This window comes from Gopherus flavomarginatus, chromosome 13 (assembly GCF_025201925.1).
Source record: "Gopherus flavomarginatus isolate rGopFla2 chromosome 13, rGopFla2.mat.asm, whole genome shotgun sequence".
NCBI classification, from domain to species: domain Eukaryota; kingdom Metazoa; phylum Chordata; order Testudines; family Testudinidae; genus Gopherus; species Gopherus flavomarginatus.
In genome coordinates, this window is record NC_066629.1 from 9542187 (window position 1) to 9560973 (window position 18787).

Genomic DNA, 18787 nt, shown 5'->3' on the forward strand with positions numbered 1-18787 from the left:
AATTATCCTGCGAATTAGGAAGATGCTTGGATCCTGGAGTAATGGGGGAGGGGCTCAGGGGGAGCATACCTCCTGACCCTGGCTGGGCGACCCCGGTCTCTCGTAGCAGGGGGCTGTGCAGGAGAATCTCCTTGCAACCATGAGTGGGTGTCTGGTGGGTGCTGTTACCTCTGCCAGAAACCCCTTAGAATCTCACTAGCTTCCTCTGCATGTGGGGAGGGGCTCCTACTTTCTGACTTGGGGGGAAGATTCCAAGATGTCAGAGCCTATGGGAGGAGCGGTTCAAATCACAAATCTGGAGTGGCAGGGCAACCCCCTCCCCCAGTCAGATTACACTAGGGGGCTGGGCTGGGACCTCTAGGGAGGGAGACCCAAGAAAAAACAGCTGCCACTATGGAACCCAGGAGTCCTGGCTCCCAGTCCCCCTGCTCTCACCTCTAGACCCACCTCTGCTCCCAGAGCCAAGGATAGAGCCCAACCCCCACCTCTCTGACCATTAGACCCCACTCCCCTTTTAGGCTTGCTGCCTTTTCTATCCACACAGCACACCTTTCCATCCCTTTGCTGCAGGTTATGGGGTGTCACCCCTGCTCTGCACTCCCTCAGTGCAACCCAAGGCCTTTCCTCCCCCCAACCACATTTCCTCTCCCCCCTTGTGCTGGATCATCTGCTTGCCCCCCTGCCTCTTGCAGTGCGCTGTGCGACATGGCTGGGGATTGTGCAATGGCCCAGCACCGAGCAAGGCAAAAGGTAAACCACAGGCCCTGCCCTGCCATGCCCCGCCCCACCGGATCTGCCTTCCAGGTGCATCAGAGCCCAGTGCCCTGCACCTGTGCACTCCTGTCCCACAAGGGGTGAGCTGCAGTCCCCATTATGCTCCGCAGAGAGGAGAAGGGTCAAGCCAACCATCCCATTTAGGATGGGGGAATCAACACTCTTTTTTCTGCACAACCACTGATCATTAGCAGGATTCCTCCTTCTCCTCCCTCCTGTGCCTCAGTGTGACTAAATCTCTGCACCTAGATAGCCGGTTCATCCGCTGCACCTCAATCCCCCGTGTCTGAGCCTCCCTGACAAAGTCCTGCACCTGGTTCCGTAGAATTAAATCTCACATCTTGCTGGGAACTCGACTTCTTGTGCCCAGAGAGTCTCAGCCCCCATCAGTAGATGACCTGAGTCTGAGAAACACAGTGTCCGTCTTCTCTAAAGAAGTACTTGGAGAAGCTTTCCTTGTGTGACCATGTGGCTTAATGGATAAGGCATCTGACTTTATTTCAAGTGATGGAAAGTTCAAGTCCTGTTGTGTTTGTGCAGTTTTACCGTTGTGCTGAAAGTCCTGCTCCCTTCAGGGCTGGAACCTCTTCTTGACAGCTCAGGCCAGTGCTCTGGCTTGAGCTAGAGCCCCAGGAAGGAGTTGGGGGATGAGCGTCACAAAGGCTGTGGCATAAGCCCCAGGTGCTTCCAGTCTAGCCTTTGCCATTCCTGACTTGCCAAAGAAACTGGGCAGCTGCCCGGGCTGGCATGTAGAGCAGTTTCTCTTTTCCAAATGTGCACCTGTCCCTGTGCTTGAGGGGGTTTGCTAAATAGCACCTTGGGATCCTGGGTGTTTCTTTGCTTCTCGCCAGCTGGGGAAAAGCCTCTTGGGATAAAATCTCCTGCCCCACTGCAAAAATGAGCACCTTGAGTGGGAACGGTAAGAGGCCCCACCAGGGGGGCTGGCCCTGCTTTCCTACCTTCTTCTGATGTTGGCCACAGAGCATCAGCAGCTGCCCCGCATGCTGGTCTGTGGGTGGCCTTCAGTGGGTGTTTGGCATGGCAGGGAGCAGGGTGGCCGGGGGTCTTTATCGCTGTCTGCTGGACACACATAGGCATGGTCCTCCCCTCTCCTGAACAGCCAGAGTGAGTCTGTGCTTGAAAGCAGAGACACAGGAGACTCAAGACAAGAGGGTGAGAAAGACTGAGAAAGGACCTATGAAGACAGTACACACTACAGGGACACTGCCTGGTGAAGGGATGTGGAGACACCCAAGTTGCCCCATTTTTCCTGGAGCCCTACGCAGCTGTGTACTGCTCCAGCGGCCAGCCCGATCCCCCGGCTGTCTGAGCCGGCCAGGAAAGCTGCCCCTGCTCCGCCTCTTCCACAAAGCCCCCATCCCTGCTCTGCCCCCATGCCGCCTCTTCCCACCCCTGCTCCACTCCATTCCCCCCACCATGCCTCTTCCCCTGAGTTACATCTCGGTGGACTGCAGGAAGCATCAGGCGCACCCTGCACTCACCGGGTGGTGGGAAGTGGAATGACCTGGCCCCAGCCTGCTCTGCTCCACCAGCTCCCAGCCGTGGCGCTGGTGAGTGCTGGGGGGTGTTTCCCCCGACTCCCCAAGTTCCAAGGCTGGGAGCAGAGTGCAGCAGGCTGGGGCCAGATCACTCCACTTCCCGTCACCCGGTGAATGTGGGGTCAGGCCTGCAATTACCGGGCAGTGGGAAGTGGTTTGACCTGGCCCTAGCCTGCTCCACTGTGCCACCTCGGGCTAGGAGACGGGGGTGCTGTGTAGGGCACCAAAATATCTAGAGACAACCCTGAATAGATCATTTTTCCACAGGGACCAATGACTGTTAGAATAGAGCTATTCAGGCTGCCTGTATAGGCCTAGACTTTAAGACCTTAGGTGTATTTTTATGACTTAGCTAGTGATAGGGGTATAAAACAAAGAACCAAAATGCCAGTCTGCCTGTGTCTGGGTCTTCTCTCCCTAGGAGAGTCTAAGCCCTTGTTCGTAGGCTAAGGTCTTTGGCTAAGCAGCAAGGACAGCAATACGCTGGGAAGCGAACGGTCACATCCTCACCTCCCAAACCCATCACACTGAACTAAGGTGGGGTTGGGCTGTTAGGAAGACGATCCTGTCCCGACAGTACCCATCACCACCAGATAAAGAAACAGATCTTAAGGAGCAAAGAGTCCTGTGGCACCTTATAGACTAACAGACGTATTGGAGCATGAGCTTTGGTGGGTGAATACCCACTTCGTCGGATGCACGATTTTAAGGGAGCACCTGGTCTGGCAAAAATCCGTTCTCATTGGTTGCGGTTGTGAAACCCTCATTTCTGTAGGGTTTATCTTTATGGCCCCCACTTTTCTATTGTCAATCTGTTTGGTTCTCTAATTGTTTCTGTCTGCTGCAGAATTAGTTTTGCTGGGTGTAAGTTAATTAGGGGAGTGGGATGTAATTGGTTAGAGAATTCTGTTACAATAGGTTAGAATTGGTTAGTTACATTTCAGTAAAATGATTGGTTAAGTTCTAGCTGAGAATATTGCTGTATAAACTGAGGTCAAACAGGAAGTGAATAGGGAAATTGGACTCATGCTTGCTAATGGAGGGGGATGGGAAACAGGGACACAGACAAGGCTCTGCAGTTTTGGAGCTGGGAAGGGGGACTTGAGGTAAACACTCTGCAGTGTCAGAGCTCATAGACTCAGAAGGGACCATTATGATCATCTAGTCCAACCTCCTGCACAACGCAGGCCACAGACTCTCACCCACCCACTCCTGTAACAAACCCCTGACCTATGTCTGAGCTATTGAAGTCTTCAACTCATTGTTTAAAGACTTCAAGGTGCAGAGAATCCTCCAGCAAGTAACCCATGCCCCATGCTGCAGAGGAAGGTGAAAACCCCCCAGGGTCTCTGCCAATCTGCCCTGGAGGAAAATTCCTTCCTGACCTCAAATATAGTGATCAGCTAAACCCTGAGCATGCGGGCAATACTCACCAGCCAGACACTCAGGAAAGAATTGTCTGTGAGGATGTGGGGTAAATGGTCTGTGGTGTCAGAGCTGGGAAGAGAACACAGGGGAACAGACTCTGTCGGTGTATAGAGATCAGCCTGACTGGTGCGAAGGGCTTTGGAATCTGCTTGCTTGGAAACTAACCCCAGTAAACATCCCTTTGTCTGTGCTTCAGACTTCTGGTCTTTTGCTGCTTGCTGTCTGTGTTACAACAGCCAGGGAAGTGGGCAGGGGAAGGGAAAGCCCTCTACCAATGGTTCCTTGCTCCTCTCCCTCCAGGATCAAGGGTCAGCAGGACTCCAGGCTCTGCTTGTGGGATCCTGGCACAGGGGCGAGAAAGGATTTTAGATTCTGACCTGCACTCTGGAGAGGAGGTAATAAGTGAAGGGGACATCTTGGCCTATGCGGATGACGTGGTCCTAATCGCGGATGACCCCGAGAGGCTCCAGAGCATGCTCAACACTACAGGGGGAGTCGCGGACTGGACGGGACTCCGCTTTAACGCCAAGAAGTGCGCATCCCTCCATGTCGATCGGAGCAAGAGAGACTCGGTGCAGACGACGGAGTTCCATATCCAGGGCGAGTCTGTCGTTCCCCTGGCAGAAGGACAGGCGTACCAACACCGTGGCACGCCGACTGGTATCCGCGTCTGGCAGACCCCTGAGGACACCATCCGGGAGATCCTACAGGACGCTGCCAAGATCGACGCATCCCTGCTGGTGCCGTGGCAGAAGATCAATGCCCTCAACACTTTCCTGATCCCCCGCATCACCTTCGTCTTAAGAGGTTCTGCCGTGGCAAAGGTGCCCCTCAACAAGGCAGACAACACCATCCGGCAGCTGGTTAAGCAGTGGCTGTCCCTGCCTCAGAGAGCCAGCAATGAGCTCATATACATTGCCCACAGGCACGGTGGTGTCAACTTCCCCCGCATGGGTGACCTCTGCGACATTGCGGTAGTCACGCACGCCTTCCGCCTCTTGACGTGCCCGGATGCCACGGTAAAGAACATCGCAGCGGCCGCCCTTCGCACCGTCATCGAGAAGCGAATTGGCAGGCATCCCTCCAGCCCGGATGTAGCCACTTTCCTGAGCAGCTCCCTGGATGGTGAATTCACCCGAGACGAGGGCGACATTACTTCGCTGTGGTCCCGCGCCCGCAACGCCACGCACCGGCTGGGAAAGCAACTGGGCTGCCGCTGGATATGGAGCGAGGAACGACAGGAGCTGGGAGTCTTGGTGCCACGGATCAAGACAGAGGGCAACACCATCGTCAGCCCTGGAGCCAGAGGCATGTTGGAGAAGTCACTGAAGGCCGCTGTCCACGCGCTCTACGTGGACACCCTGAGGAAAAAACCCTACCAAGGCAAGGCCTTTGAGGTGACCAGCAAGTGGGACTCCAGCAACCACTTTCTCCCCGCGGGCAGTTTCACCCGTTTCGCCGACTGGAGGTTCATACACCGCGCCCGCCTGAACTGCGTCCCGCTCAATGGAGCCATCCACCACGGGAACTGAGACAAGCGCTGCAGGAAGTGTGGGTACGCCCTGGAGACCTTGCCCCACATCCTGTGCAGCTGCAAGCCCCACGACAGAGCCTGGCAGCTGTGCCACAACGCCGTCCAGGACCGGCTGGTGAAGGCCATTGCCCCACACCTGGGTGAGGTCGCAGTCAACCACACCATCCCCGACACCGACAGCCTGCTGCACCCGTACATCGTCACCACGGACGAGGAGCGGAAAAAGATCATCCTAGTCGACATGAAGATCCTGTTTGAGAACAGGACCCCAGCCTTCCGTGAAGCCCGAGCCCGTAAACTCGAAAAATATGCCCTCTTGGCGGACACCCTGCAGGCAAAGGGCTACGAGGTTTACACCGATGCCCTGATTGTCGGGACCCTGGGTGCCTGGGATCCCTGTAATGAACGTGTACTTAGGGCCTGTGGGGTGGGCCGTCGCTATGCATGGCTCATGAGACGTTTGATAGTCTTGGACACTATCTGGTGGTCTAGGGACATTTACACAGAGCACATCACCAGCCACCGCCAATACCAAGAGTGAGCCGGCGTAGCTCTGTGCACCCACGGGGGGAGGAGGCCTATAAACCCCCCCTACCGAACCATATCCCTTAAGCCCTAAAGCCATCGAACTAGATTCCACCATGCGAGGGTCATCCTGTCCCCATTACCCGGCCCGCTTACTTATATCCATGACTGCGTGTAACTCACTGTATGAGCGATGTACCCTCACTGCTTCCTTACTGTTTCTTGATCCCACCCACCATACACCCCGCATTGGGGGGCCTTGCAGACTGTATGTGTTATGTGCTAACCAATTCCCACATACCAGCGTCCCCCTATACTCTGTATGCTGCCCCCAATGACCAACAACTGACGCTTTGAACTCTTTGTATCATTTTTTATTTAAACATTCTCTAATAAACTTTTAAATCTGACCTGTACTCTGGAGAGGAGGTAATAAGTGAAGGGAGCATTTTTGATTCCTACCCTGCTTTAACGTCCCCAGGGCTAGAATTCTACATTCCACAGGGTCAAATGAGGGGGTGAAGCCATTTGACTAATGAAAACCAGTGCTCCAGGTGAGGTTTAAACTCACAACCTCAGCATAGCTCCACTCAGCACTGCCCTACAAGTACTGTGAGCTAACCAATTACACCACTGGAGCACCTGTTAATTGCTAGTCTCTCAGTCCCCTAGGTTGATAAAGGCAAGGAGTGACCTCAAAACATTCTCAGTAGAGTTAAGAGCTGGTAGTGACAAGCATTGTACTTGGTGAGGTGGATTCTTCTTAAGGCTTTCAGGCACCATTTGACCCTTTTGTTCATCCCTGTGTAATAACAGAGCTGACTGAGACTCACTGTAGAGTCTTGCTGCAGACCAACAGATCTGAAATCACTGATCACCAGGTCTAAGCATTAATCCTGCTTTGGGACAGTGTCTCTCATCCAAGAAACTGCCGAGTCTGCGCTAGCAGTGAGGCTCCCTCACTAACAGCTGAAATCAGGGAGAGCTGTGTGAAGTGCAGGGACCCAGGGGTGCCTGAACAGGGGCGAACAACACCCCAGGACTTTTCAAAATGGGAGGGCTCTGCCTTGCCACTTTGTAATGACCATAAGGGTGAGTGAGGGTGGGGAGGGGGCCGAGAGCAGTGGGTGGGAGGAGGGGTCTTGGGGGAAGAGGCAGCGTAGGAGTGGAGGTTAGCTGGGGAGTGTGTGGGGAGAGGGCTGCCCGCAGCAAGTAACAGGGGTGGGGGCATGCAGGGGAATTGCTCCCTGTCCCACCTCACCTCTGCTCCGTCTTCTCCCCTGAGCACGCTGCCCCCGCTCTAATTCTCCTCCCCTCCCAGGCTTGCCGCACTAAACAGTTGATTAGAACCGCAAGTCTGGGAGGCAGGAGAAGTGGCACCAGCGTACTCAGAAGAGAAGGCAGAGAGAAAGTGAGCTGGGGTGGGAAGCTGCTGCAAGGGGGGCTGCCTGGCTCTTTGCCATGGCCCCCGCCCCTGCTCCACCCCAGCCCTGCCCCCTCTGCCCCTGCACTCATTGCATGGTCCACTCCTCTGGCTCGCAGCCATGCTGCCGGCGAGTGCTGTGGGGCAGTTCCCCCTCCCCACAAACTTAGGAGCCAGGGGAGCAGAAAAGGCTGAGGCCCCAGGCCTGCATTGGGGGAAGCAGAGTGGGGCTGGACCCAGGCCTCTGTGGGGGACAGGGGGCTGCCTACTTCCTGCAGGAACTGGAGTGACCCGGCCCCAGCCTGCTATTGCACAATCCCCAGCCATGCCGCACAGCGTGCCCCTAGAGGGAGTGGGGGGCCAAGCAGATGCTCCAGCACAAGGGGGTCATTCTCATTGGTAGCTGTCCAGTGGCAGTGAGTTCAACAGGCCTTGGCACATGCTGTGTGGGGCAGGAGGTCCTTGTATTTGGAGCAGTGGGAGTGAACTGCATGCAGTTGTGTCTCTGAGCACAACTGTGAATGTTATGGTGTGTGGAGGGGTGTTATTGTGAGTGTGGCTGGGGGTGTGATTGTTTCTCTCTTTGGGGGTTGGACTAACATGTCCCTCTGGGTGTGTTGTGTGTGATTGTTCTTGGGATTGTGTGAGTCTCTTTGTGTGTGTGTGTCTGTCACTTGCTGCAGAATACAAAAATCCTGCAAAGCCATTTCCTACTGGTTAGCCCAGCAACCCACTGATACAGTGTCACAGACGCACACACACACAGAGCAGGGCTCAGCAGAGGGCAGCAGGGACACACACGTCTTCCCTGGGCCAGCTTGGACAATTTTCCATCACTACTCGGCACAGTGCTGGTGCCCCCACACGGGGGTGGCAGTGACCGGGCAGAGGGGGCAGATGTGCTGGATCTGTAAAAGCAGCAAAGAGTCCTGTGGCACCTTATAGACCAACAGATGTATTGGAGCATGAGCTTTTGTGGGTGAACCCCCACTTCATCAGCTAGATTCAGAAGGAAGCACTTTGGGAAAATCAGTCAAGGCCCTTAGCAGAGCTGGGACACAGACCCAGTGACCCCTGCACCACCCTGGGAGGGCAGTGGGGTTTAGTGGTGAGAGCAGAGAGGGGGCTGGGCACCAGGACCCCTGGGTTCTATCCTTGGCTTTGGAAGTAGAAGGGGTCTAGAGCAGGAGGACTGGGATCCAGGACTCCTGGGTTCCATAAGGGAGACTGTTTTTCCCTGTGCTTCCCTCCCTAGAGATCCCAGCCCAGCCCCCTAGTGGAAACTGAGCACAAGTTGGGGGAGTTGTTCTCGCACTTTGGAGTTATGATTCAAACCCCTCTCCCAAGAACTGTGACATCACAGAATCTGCCCACCCCTAACACAGAGAAAACTAGTGGGGTTAGGAGAGCTCTCGTTGCACCCACCAGACACCCTCTATCATTGCAAGAAGCCCCCAAACCTACTTGCACCCACAAAACACCCTCTCAGGGTATACACTGCCTGATAGGACAGAACCTCTTGCTCCCACCGCTTTTCTCATCACTACAAGCTGCTCCCAGCCAGGCACCACACCCCATTCACACACCTTTTGTCACTACGTAGCTCAGTGGCGATCACTGCCCTGAAGTGACTCCGGTGCAGGCACTCACCACACGAACTCCCCACACCAGATTCTGTCCACACACAGAGAATTCTTTCTGTCTGGCTCCTTCGGTTCATCTCGCTGCTCTCCTTACTGCCTCCAGCCACTGCTCATCTGCATAACCCCGCCCATAGACACGTGACACCTTCTGTCTTGCTGGTTTCAAGTGAGTGAATTGCCTTTGGGGAGTGAGAGGGTCACAGCACGTCACAGCCCCAGCGCATGTCACAGCCCCAGCCACGGCCGGCTCCAGGCACCAGCTCAGCAAGCAGGTGCTTGGGGTGGCCAAGGGGAAGGGACGGCACGTCGGGCTCTTCTGCAGCAATTCGGAGGCGGGTCCCTCGGTCCCTCTCGGAGGGAAGGACCTGCCACCGAATTGCCGCTGAAGAAAAAAGTGGCACAGTGGAGCTGCCGCCAATTGTGATCATGGCCTGTTTTTTTCCCTGCCGCTTCGGGCAGCAAAAACCCTGGAGCCAGCCCTGGCCCTAGCACACGTCACAGCCCCAGCACACGTCATGGCACATCACAGCCTGGGGCAGGGAGATATTGGGGGAGGGGATGGGGGGAATGGGAGAGGGAGAGACCCAACCTCATAGACCCATAGGGGCAGGGAGATATTGGGGTTAGGAGGAGAGGAGATGGTACTGGCAGAGACCCAGCCTGGGATGCAGGGGAAATGTGGTGGGCTGGAGGGAGCTGCGGGACAGAAGAGACACGTGTGAAGAGGTGAAATGTTGGTCTAGGGAAACTGAGTCACTCCCAGGACATGCTGTTCAGGGGGTAGCACAGGGGCATGGAGAGAGACCCAGTCCCACAGAGCCCAAGAGGGATATTGGGGGCAGGGGAGGGGATGGAGGGATGAGAGACCCAGGCCCATAGATCTCCCTTGGCTCCCAAGTTTCGAGGGAGGGGGAACACTCCCCACAGCACTCATCAGCGGCGTGGCTGGGAACCAGGGGAGTAGACCAGGCTGAGGTTAGGTCACTCCACTTACCATGGAGTGAGTGCAGGGGTGGGGGGCTGGGGCTGGGGCGGAGCAGGGACGGGAGCCATGGGGAAGAGCCAGGCAGCCCCCCCTGAAGCAGCTCCCTATCCCAGCTCACTTCCACTCCGCCTTCTCCGCTGAGCACGCCGGTGCCGCTCCACTTCTCCTGCCTACCAGGCTTGCGGTGCCAATCAGCTGTTAATGCGACAAGCCTGGGAGAGGAGGAGAATTAGAGAGAGGGCGGCATGCTCAGGGGAAAAGATGGAGCAGAAGTGAACTGGGACAGGGAGCAGTTCCCCTGTATGCCCCTGCCTCCGTTACTTGCTGCCGGCAGCCCTCCCCCTAGCTCCCTGCACCAGCTCATCTCCACTCCACCGCCTCCCCTGAGTGCAATTTTTGGTACCCCCAACCACTTTGCACCCTAGGCGGCCGACTAGTTCATCTAGCGGTTGCACCAGCCCTAAACACTGCCTATCAGCAGGATTCCTCCCCCTCCTCAGTGAGACTAAATCACCACATGTAGACAGCCAGTTCATCTGCTGCACCACAATCCCCCATGCCTGAGCCTCCCTGCCAAAGCCCTGCACTCGGCTCCAGATAATTAAGTCTCACATCTCACTGGGAACTTGACTTCTTGTGCCTAGAGAGTCTCGGCCCCCCTCAGTAGCTGACCTGAGAAACACAAAGTCTGCATAAGCAGCAAAGAGTAGTGTGGCACCTTACAGACTAACAGACATACTAGAGAATGAGCTTTTGTGGGTGAATCCCCACTTCGTCAGATGCATCAGTGTCTGCCTTTTCCAAAGAAGTGTCTGGAGGGCCATTTCTTATGTGGCCTAATGGATAAGGTGCCTTACTTTGGATCAGACGATTGAGGGTTTGAGTCCCTTCGTGGTTGTGCTTGTCCAGTTTTACCTTTGGGCTAAAAGTCCTGCTCCCTTCAGAGCTGGAACCTCTTCTTGGCCGCTCAGGCTAATACTCTGGCTTCAGCTAGAGCCCCAGGAAGGAGTGGGGGGTTGGGTGTCATAAAGGCTGGGTCATGAGCCTCAGGTGCTTCCAGTCTAGCCTTTGCCATTCCTGACTTGCCAAAGAAAATGGGCAGCTGCCCAGGCTGGCATGTAGAGCAGTTTCCCTCTTCCAAATGTGCACCAGTCCCTGTGCTTGAGAGGGCTTGGTGTATAGCACCTTGGGAGCCTGGGTGTTTGTCTGCTTCTCGCCAGCTGGGGAAAAGCCTCTTGGGGTAAAATCTCCTGCCCCATAGCAAAAGTGAGCACCTTGAATGGGAACAGTAAGAGGCCCCACTGGGGGGGTGGCCCTGCTTTCCTACCATCTTTGGTAATGGCCACAGAGTATCAGGAGTTGCCCCACATGCTCGTCTGCAGGTGGCCCTCAAGGGTGTTTGTCATGGCAGGGAGCAGGCTGGCTGAGTGTTTTTGTGCCCGTCTGAAGGCCACACATAGGCATGGTCCTGCTCTCCTCTTGCCCTGACCTCTGTTGTGTGGCTTTTAAGCCTTCCCCTTGGAGCTGTCAGCACCAGCCGCCTCTGCTCTAGGTGCCCAGAGGAGGTGAGGTGTGCTGGACTCCAGCCTGGGAAGCCTGGCCCTGGCACTCCTTCCTTTAAATGCCATGTGGGCAAGAGGAAGAGTTGAAGCTACAGGGACCAAAGTTGTGGACATTAGGTGAAGCAGCAAGAAACCCAACCATCAGGTCAACTCGCAGGAATCTCTAGCCAGACTGTTAAGTTCTAGGACCCCACCCTATAGCTGTCAGCTGGACCAAAGACTTATCTCCAATGGGCATCAGTGACCCAGGAGGAGGAGAAAAAAACCTCGCTTAAGTTCACCCAGGTAGAGGGTAACCATACACATTGAGCTCCAAGGCTTTGCAGCAAACCACAATATCTCCTGGAGGTCCCACGGAGATTTAAACTTAGATTCCAGGATTCAAAGTCCTGAGTGCTGCCTATTACACCATGGAAGCTGTTGCTGTTTTGTTTTCTAGACCTCTGTGTCTCTTGGCTGGCTGGTTTGCACTCTGCACTTATTGCTTCCCACCAGTGTCTTCCTCTCACAGGACTCTCTCTCCTCCTCCAGCGACTGTTGTCCTGCACTATGGGATCTCTGGGTCCTGCCCTGAGTCCCCACATCCCCCTGCTTGGTCTCCATTCCCTGCAGGCTGCAAAAATGTCAGGGGAGGCCGCCCCTCCCTTCACTCGGTGCTCCCGCTCATATCGGCCAGCTGCAGCCTCATCTCCTGGAACTTGGGCAGCTGTTACTTGATCTGGTCATACAGTCATACATTGACTGGCTCCCCAGCCTGGATGCTCTTGTCGAAATCCCACAGGTGACACTGCAGAACTTGACACCGTTGGTTTCTTTGATGTTGTGGTGTTTGCCTGACCGCTGGTACAAAGCTGCCAACTTCTCCCTCACCGACTTCCGTCAATCCCTCTGGTTGTCATAGAACCCTCTGATGCTTTACCTTTCTGCCAACAATGCCAGGCTTGGCCCCCATGCTCCTTTATCTTGCAAGCTCTGGAAGTTCAGCTTCCAATATCCTCTGCCCTGGGTCAGGAACAGGGGCGGCTTCAGGCACCAGTGCAGCAAGTTTGTGCCTGGGACGGCAAGCTGCGGGGGATGGCCTGCCGGTCACTGTGAGGGTGGCAGTCAGGCTGCCTTCGGCAGCATGCCTGCAGGAAGTCCTCTGGTAATGCGGATTAGGTGGCATGCCTGTGGGAGCTTTGCCAGTCCCACGGCTTCAGTGGCAATTCGGCAGCGGTTACGCCAAATCCGCGTTACCAGAGGACTTCCTGCAGGCATGCCGCCCAACCCCCGTTACCAGAGGGTCTCCCGCAGGCATGCTGCCTAATCTGCGTTATCAGAGGACCTCCCGCAGGCATGCCGCCGAATTTGTGTTACCAGAGGACCTGCCGCAGGCATGCCACCGAAGGCTGCCTGACTGCCGTGCTTGAAGCGGCAAAATAAATAGAGCCGCCCCTGGTCAGGGAATTGCCCACACTGAGCACATGGTGAGAGTGGCATGATCCGAAGAGTCCATAGGCACCACCCTGCACTAGGCTGTCGACGTGCTCTCCTTTATGTAAATCAGGTCAGTGCGACTCTTGGCCCGTCCCGGCAGAAAGGTGAACCCCTTCTGGGGCCGGTGTGAGCTCCTCTGACCTCACTACAGACCTGCGCCAAGTAGTGCTCATTGTAAAAACGTTTCCTCTGAGAGTCAGGAAAACAGGACCAGCAGTTCTCAGGCCTGCTGACACAATTCAAATCCCTTCAACACCAAACAGTCCAGAGGAAAGAAGCCAGTTCCTTCCATTGATCTTTCCATTCATGTCTTAACTGGGGACCATACACACTAATATAGCCATAACCAGTGCTGCAGAGCACAAAGTCCACCAGTAATGCCTTCCCTGGTCGGAGCTCCAGCCCCTTCTGTACTCACATCACGAATGTGAAGAACAAGACTCCAACCCCATCATTCTTCCCTGGCCTGGAGAACCAGAGAGATTGGAACTTCTTGCAATCACCCTCTGCCTATCAATCTACCCTAAACTCATGAAGGTACATTTTCTCAACACCCACCATGTCCAAGTCCAGCTTCTCTAAGGCACTGAACATCAAGCGCCTCCTCCTGGGCCCCCAAATCTCTTCCACCTTTCACACAGCTGTTTTCACAGATGAAAGGTAGAGGGAAAAAAAGAGGTTATCCTAGTGCACAGATTTTGACAGGTTTTCCTCCTGATCAGCAAGTGGATTAAGCGCATCTTCAGTGGGGCCTTGGCATGCCAGGGAGCAGGCTGGCCAGGTGTCTTTGTGGCTGTCTGCTGGCTACACATAGGCATGATCCTCCCTTCTTCTCACCATGACCTCAGTTGCTCTGTAGATTTTAAAACTTTCGTTGGAGCTGTCAGCACCAGCCACCTCTGCTTTAGGTGCCCAGAGGAGGAGAGGTGTGCTGGGCTCCAGCCTGGGGCTCTTCCTTCCTCCTGCCTAGCCCTGATTATCAAGCCTGGCCTTGGCAGTGCTTTATTCAAGCACCATGTGGGCAAGAGGAAAAGTGTGGCAGGAAGCACAAGGGCCAAACTTTTGGGCCCCATGTGAAACAGCAAGAATCCCAATCACCAGGTCAAACCACAGGACTTCAGGCATCAGCAACCAGGGTAGCAAGTTCTAGAGTCCCAACCAATTTTGGCCATCACAACCCAAAACCTGGCCCTAGTGGGCAAGTCACCCAGCAGAGTGGAAAGACCTGCTGTTGTACAGCTGGAAACAAGGTAGTTGAGCACTGTGAGCTCCAGGGCTTTACCACAAGCCAGCCAAAAGTCTCACTGAGATTTGAACTCAGATTGCAGGATTCAGAGTGCTGCCCATTACACCATGGGACCAGCTTGAGCTGCTTTCTCTGCACAGTGGTGACTCTCATGGGGCTGGCTCATGTAAGGGACTGTTGGCCCCTTACTAAAACTTTGTGAGGGTTTTGGTTGGCTAGTTCCCAGTTCCAATAGATGGGGGCAGGGCCAATGGGAAATCAGGACCCAGAGACTGACAGTCCCCAGGGGCAATGGGGAGAGGCCAAAGCTTCAAGTTGGCTGGACTGACAGGCCAGACAGTGTAATTAGGGAGTCACCAGGCCAGGGAGAACCAGAGCAGATCTGTGCTGGGAGCCGAGCCGCAGCAGCACAAGCCATAGAAGCTGCCAAGGGAGCTGGAGGCAGAGCTGCAGCAGCATTTGGGCTGAAGTGGGTGCAGTGAGTAGTGTGGGAGAGTGAGGAGGACCTTGGGCAGAAGACCCAGTGCAAGGAGATGCAACCCATCAAGAGATCCCCTACATGGGGGCTGACACTGGGAACAAGGGGCCTGTCACCTAGAGCATGTGGCCACTGTCAGAGCAAGTGTCTGGCCCATGGTGTCCCTGCAGCACAGCCAGGGCCTGCGAAGGAGACCTGGGACATGTGAGGAAGAGACTGTGACCTGCCCTGACCCTTCAGAGACGCTGGTTGTGATCTCCCTGCACCACAGAACCGGGTACAGAACAGGGTAATATGTTTTCCTTTAATCTTTCCTTATGTTTTACATTGATTGCTGGGTAATAAATGATGTTTGCTTGAAGCACATGCAATGAGGAGTGGGTCAGGGAAGTGCCCAGAGTGGAGACACTGTAGTCCTGTTCAAGTGATCATGTCAAGATTGGGGGTCAAACAATGATGAGCTGCCAAAATCTCAACAAACGGCTCCCTTTAAAAATTTCTGATTTAAGGGGAGGGACCAGGGAGGGAGAGACATATTTGTGGGGCAAGGGGCCCAGGGAAAATTGCCTCCCCCCAAGCAATAGGACAACTCAGGAGCTCAGCTGGTGCCAGTGGCTGGTCACACTGCAGCTGGTGGGAAATGGGGGAGGGGCTAGGGGAACCTCAGCCTCCCCAGCTGGGAATCCTGAGACCAACAGGATGGTCTGGCCTGCAGACAGGAGTTCTTTGCCCATCCTCTGGTCCTTTAACAACCAGTTCTCCACCAAGGTCTAATTTTAGCAAGCCATTCTTGGGAACTGGTGGGAACCAGCTCCAGCTCACCATTGGGGTCAAACCCCCCCAGGATTCCTGGGCCCAGCCTTGTTGGGGTTACAAGGACTCTGCCCCACATGAGAGTAGAAAGAGCATCATCCTTAGGGGCAGGCAGGCCTCATAGCGGGTGGGGACTCAGATCCTTTCTCTGGCCAATTGCACTAGGGTCATGTATAAACCAGGAAAGCTCTCCACAATAGCCAGACCTGAACCCCCTTGTACACTGTCCTCATTGCTTCTCTGTCTCTCTTCCCCTCCTCTCTGCTGCTCTCCCTCAGCACCTGGCCCCACAGGCTTCCCTGCCAGCCAGAGACTGCTTGTTCTCCGCCTATTCTTGTGGATGTGGCCTCTCTCCTGAGGAAAGAAACCTTTCCAGGAAATGGCCATGGATTCTGCATGTGGCTGGTGGACAGCACCAGGAATCATTTGGCTTCTGGTACATAAGGCCACTTAGATGCTAAGCACCCAGTCAGAGGCTTGAACCATGGCCCCTCAGATTAAGAGCCTGATGCTCTACCAACTGAGCTACCTGGGCTCGTTCAAACTATTTTCACCGTTCACCACAAGAGTGAGCAGGTAGGCAAAACAGAGTCAAAAAAAGTCCCAGGAACCCCTCTTTTTCTGCACATCCACTGCCTGTCAGCAGGATTCCTCCTCCTCCTCCTCCCTCCTGTGCCTCAGTGTGACTAAATCTCCACACCTAGACAGCCGGTTCTTTCGCTGCACCCCAATCCCCCATGCCTGAGCCTCCCTGCCAAAGCCCTGCACCTGGCTCCATAGAATTAAGTCTCACATGTCGCTGAGAACTCGACTTCTTGTGCCCAGAGAGTCTTGGCCCTGCTCAGCAGATGACAGGAGAAACACAATGTCCGCCTTTTCCAAAGAAGCGCTTGGAGGAGTTTTTCTCATGTGGCCTAATGAGTAAGGTATCTGAGTGTGAATCGGAAGATTGAGGGTTTGAGTTCCTTGGTTGTTGTCTTCCTCCAGTTTTACTGTTATGCTGAACGTCCTGCTCCCTTCAGGGCTGGAATCTCTTCTTGGCTGCTCAGGCCAATGCTCTGGTTTCAGCTAGAGCCCGGGAAGGAGTTGGGAGTTGGGCGCCACAAAGGCTGGGGCAGGAGCCCCAGGTGCTTCCATTCTAGCCTTTGCCATTCCTGACTTGCCAAAGAAAATGGGCAGCTGCCCGGGTTAGCGTGTGCGCCTATCCCTGTGCTGAAAGGTACTTGCTACATAGCGTCTTCGGAGCCTGGGTGTTTCTCTGCTTCTTGCCAGCTCGGGAAAAGCCTCTTGGGGTAAAATCTCCTGCCTCACTGCAAAAGTGAGCACTGTGTCTGGGAACAGAAGGAGGCCTCACCATAGGGGCTGGCCCTGCTTTCCAACCATCGTGTGATGTTGGCCACAGAGCATCAGCAGCTGCCCTGCAAGCTGGTGACCTTCAGTGGGTGTTCGACAGGGCATGGAGCAGGCTGGCTGGGTGTTTTTGTGCCTGTCTGAAGGCCGCACATAGGCATGGTCCTGCCCTCCTCTAGCCCTGACCTCAGTTGCTCTGTGGCTTTTAAGCCTTCCCTTGGAGCCGTCAGCACCAGCTGCCTCTGCTCTAGGTGCCCAGAGGAGGAGAGGTGTGTGGGGTCACTTTTACAGATGCCCCTTCCCTGGTACTGCCATTGCTCAGCTGCACAGAGGAGTTTTCATCCCCAATCCCAGCCTAGCAACCCTCTGGCACCATTCCTGAGGGTCACCCTGCCTTGCTCTCTTCCTGCCATGTTGGGAAAGACAGCTCTCATCTCTCATCATTAAAGGTCAGGTGGGCCAACTAGGGGCCCAAACTCCTTCTATGTTTTCCTACTGCAGAGCCCAAGATCAGGAACCTATCTTGGGTGCAGGCACTCCTGTGCTTCCAGAAAACAAGCCACTCCTGCACAAAGAAGGATGAAAAGATCTATCAAAGCCTGGGATTAAACCAGGGACCTTTAGATTTTCAATCTAACGCTTTCCCAACTAAGCTACTTTAGCAGTTGCATACTAGCATTTTGGCCTGCTGCTTCTCAGCTGGGATGTTTTTGTCTGCAGTTGAACACAAAAAGTACAGGAAAACAAATGGCAGCTCCACAACCTCATCAGAGGAACCCAACGCCCTTAGCTGTGGTGAGTAAGAAGTGTCTGTTGGCTGACAGGGCCTGTCCCCCAGGAGCTGGAACAGCAGCTACCGCCTCCCCCTCGGCTCCAGGCTGTGGGAAATGCTCATTGCCTGGCTGCATAGGCGGATGCTGCTCCATGCTATGGAGAGCATCTGTATTCCTCTGTCAACCCCCCGTCTCCACTGAGCCAGTCTGGTAAGGTCCCAAGTGCCCCCTCCAGCCTGGCAGCTGAGAGTCTGTGCAGACATCAACCCTCTGCCAGCCCCACAGGTAGCAGCAGTGCCAGACCCCTCAGCACCACAGGGGCACTCAGTGCACTTCCTGTGGGGAAATGGCTCCTTAGTGTCCATCTGCTAGAGTGAGAGCCAGGAGAGAGCAGTGTCTGGCTCACCTTGGGGGGAGAAGAGATCTGATGAGTGCGGATCTCCCTCCCTCTCCCTCGCAATGCTGGTCAGTTTTATTGTCACGGTAATAGTCAGTGCTTCCCTTCAGGGCCGGCTCTAGAGGGATCTGGATCTGGGACAAATACCTCCTTTCCCCCCAAGTCCCTGCCCCCACTGCACCCCTTCTCCCAAACCCCCACCCCTGTCCCATCTCTTCCCAGCCAGCACCATTCGTCTCCCGCCCCTACCTCTTCCCATCCCCGCCCAGCACCTTCTGCACCCCACTGAACAGCTGATCACTGGCAAGTGGGAGGTGCTGAAGGGGAAGAGGAGGAGCTTGTCAGCAAGGCCTGTAGTGGGGCAGAAGGAGCTGGCTGCCAGTGGGCGCTGAGCACCTATTTTTTCCTCTGTTGGTTTTGCAGCCCCATAGCTCCCATGGACTCGCTGACTTGTCTTCTTTCGCACTCTAGAGAGAGGTGCAGAACCAGAACTATGGCTGATCTCTGGGGCACCAGGTGAGTGTCAGAGGCTTTAGGTGCTGAGAGTTTGCCTGACCCCTCAGGAACACAGTGTGAGGTGGTGTCCCAGGAATCTCTATGAAAGGAGCAGAACAGGATTTACTTGGGGTGGGGAGAGAATTGAGAGGGTCTCAGGGGGTGGTACAGAGGTATTGCCTGGGTGAGAGACTGGCAGAAACACAGGCCATGCTGTGAGCAGGATTCAAACCTGCATAGGAGAACCTTATTGGATTGTAATTCTAACACCTTAACCACTCAGCCATCACAGTTGTGAGCACAAAAATGCCCCAATGCCAGAGAAA

The 18787-nt window shown here is 55.0% G+C and overlaps 1 protein-coding gene and 1 non-coding gene across 7 annotated transcripts in view; both read right to left on the minus strand.

Annotated features, from left to right (window-relative positions):
* Positions 1 to 18787, minus strand: part of LOC127033611 (zinc finger protein 420-like) — a 496719-nt gene that overhangs the window by 429060 nt on the left and 48872 nt on the right. The gene's annotated exons all lie outside the window — the stretch shown is intronic.
* TRNAF-GAA (transfer RNA phenylalanine (anticodon GAA)) lies at positions 17387 to 17459 on the minus strand. Its single transcript has one exon. It is a non-coding gene; the product is annotated as a tRNA-Phe (tRNA).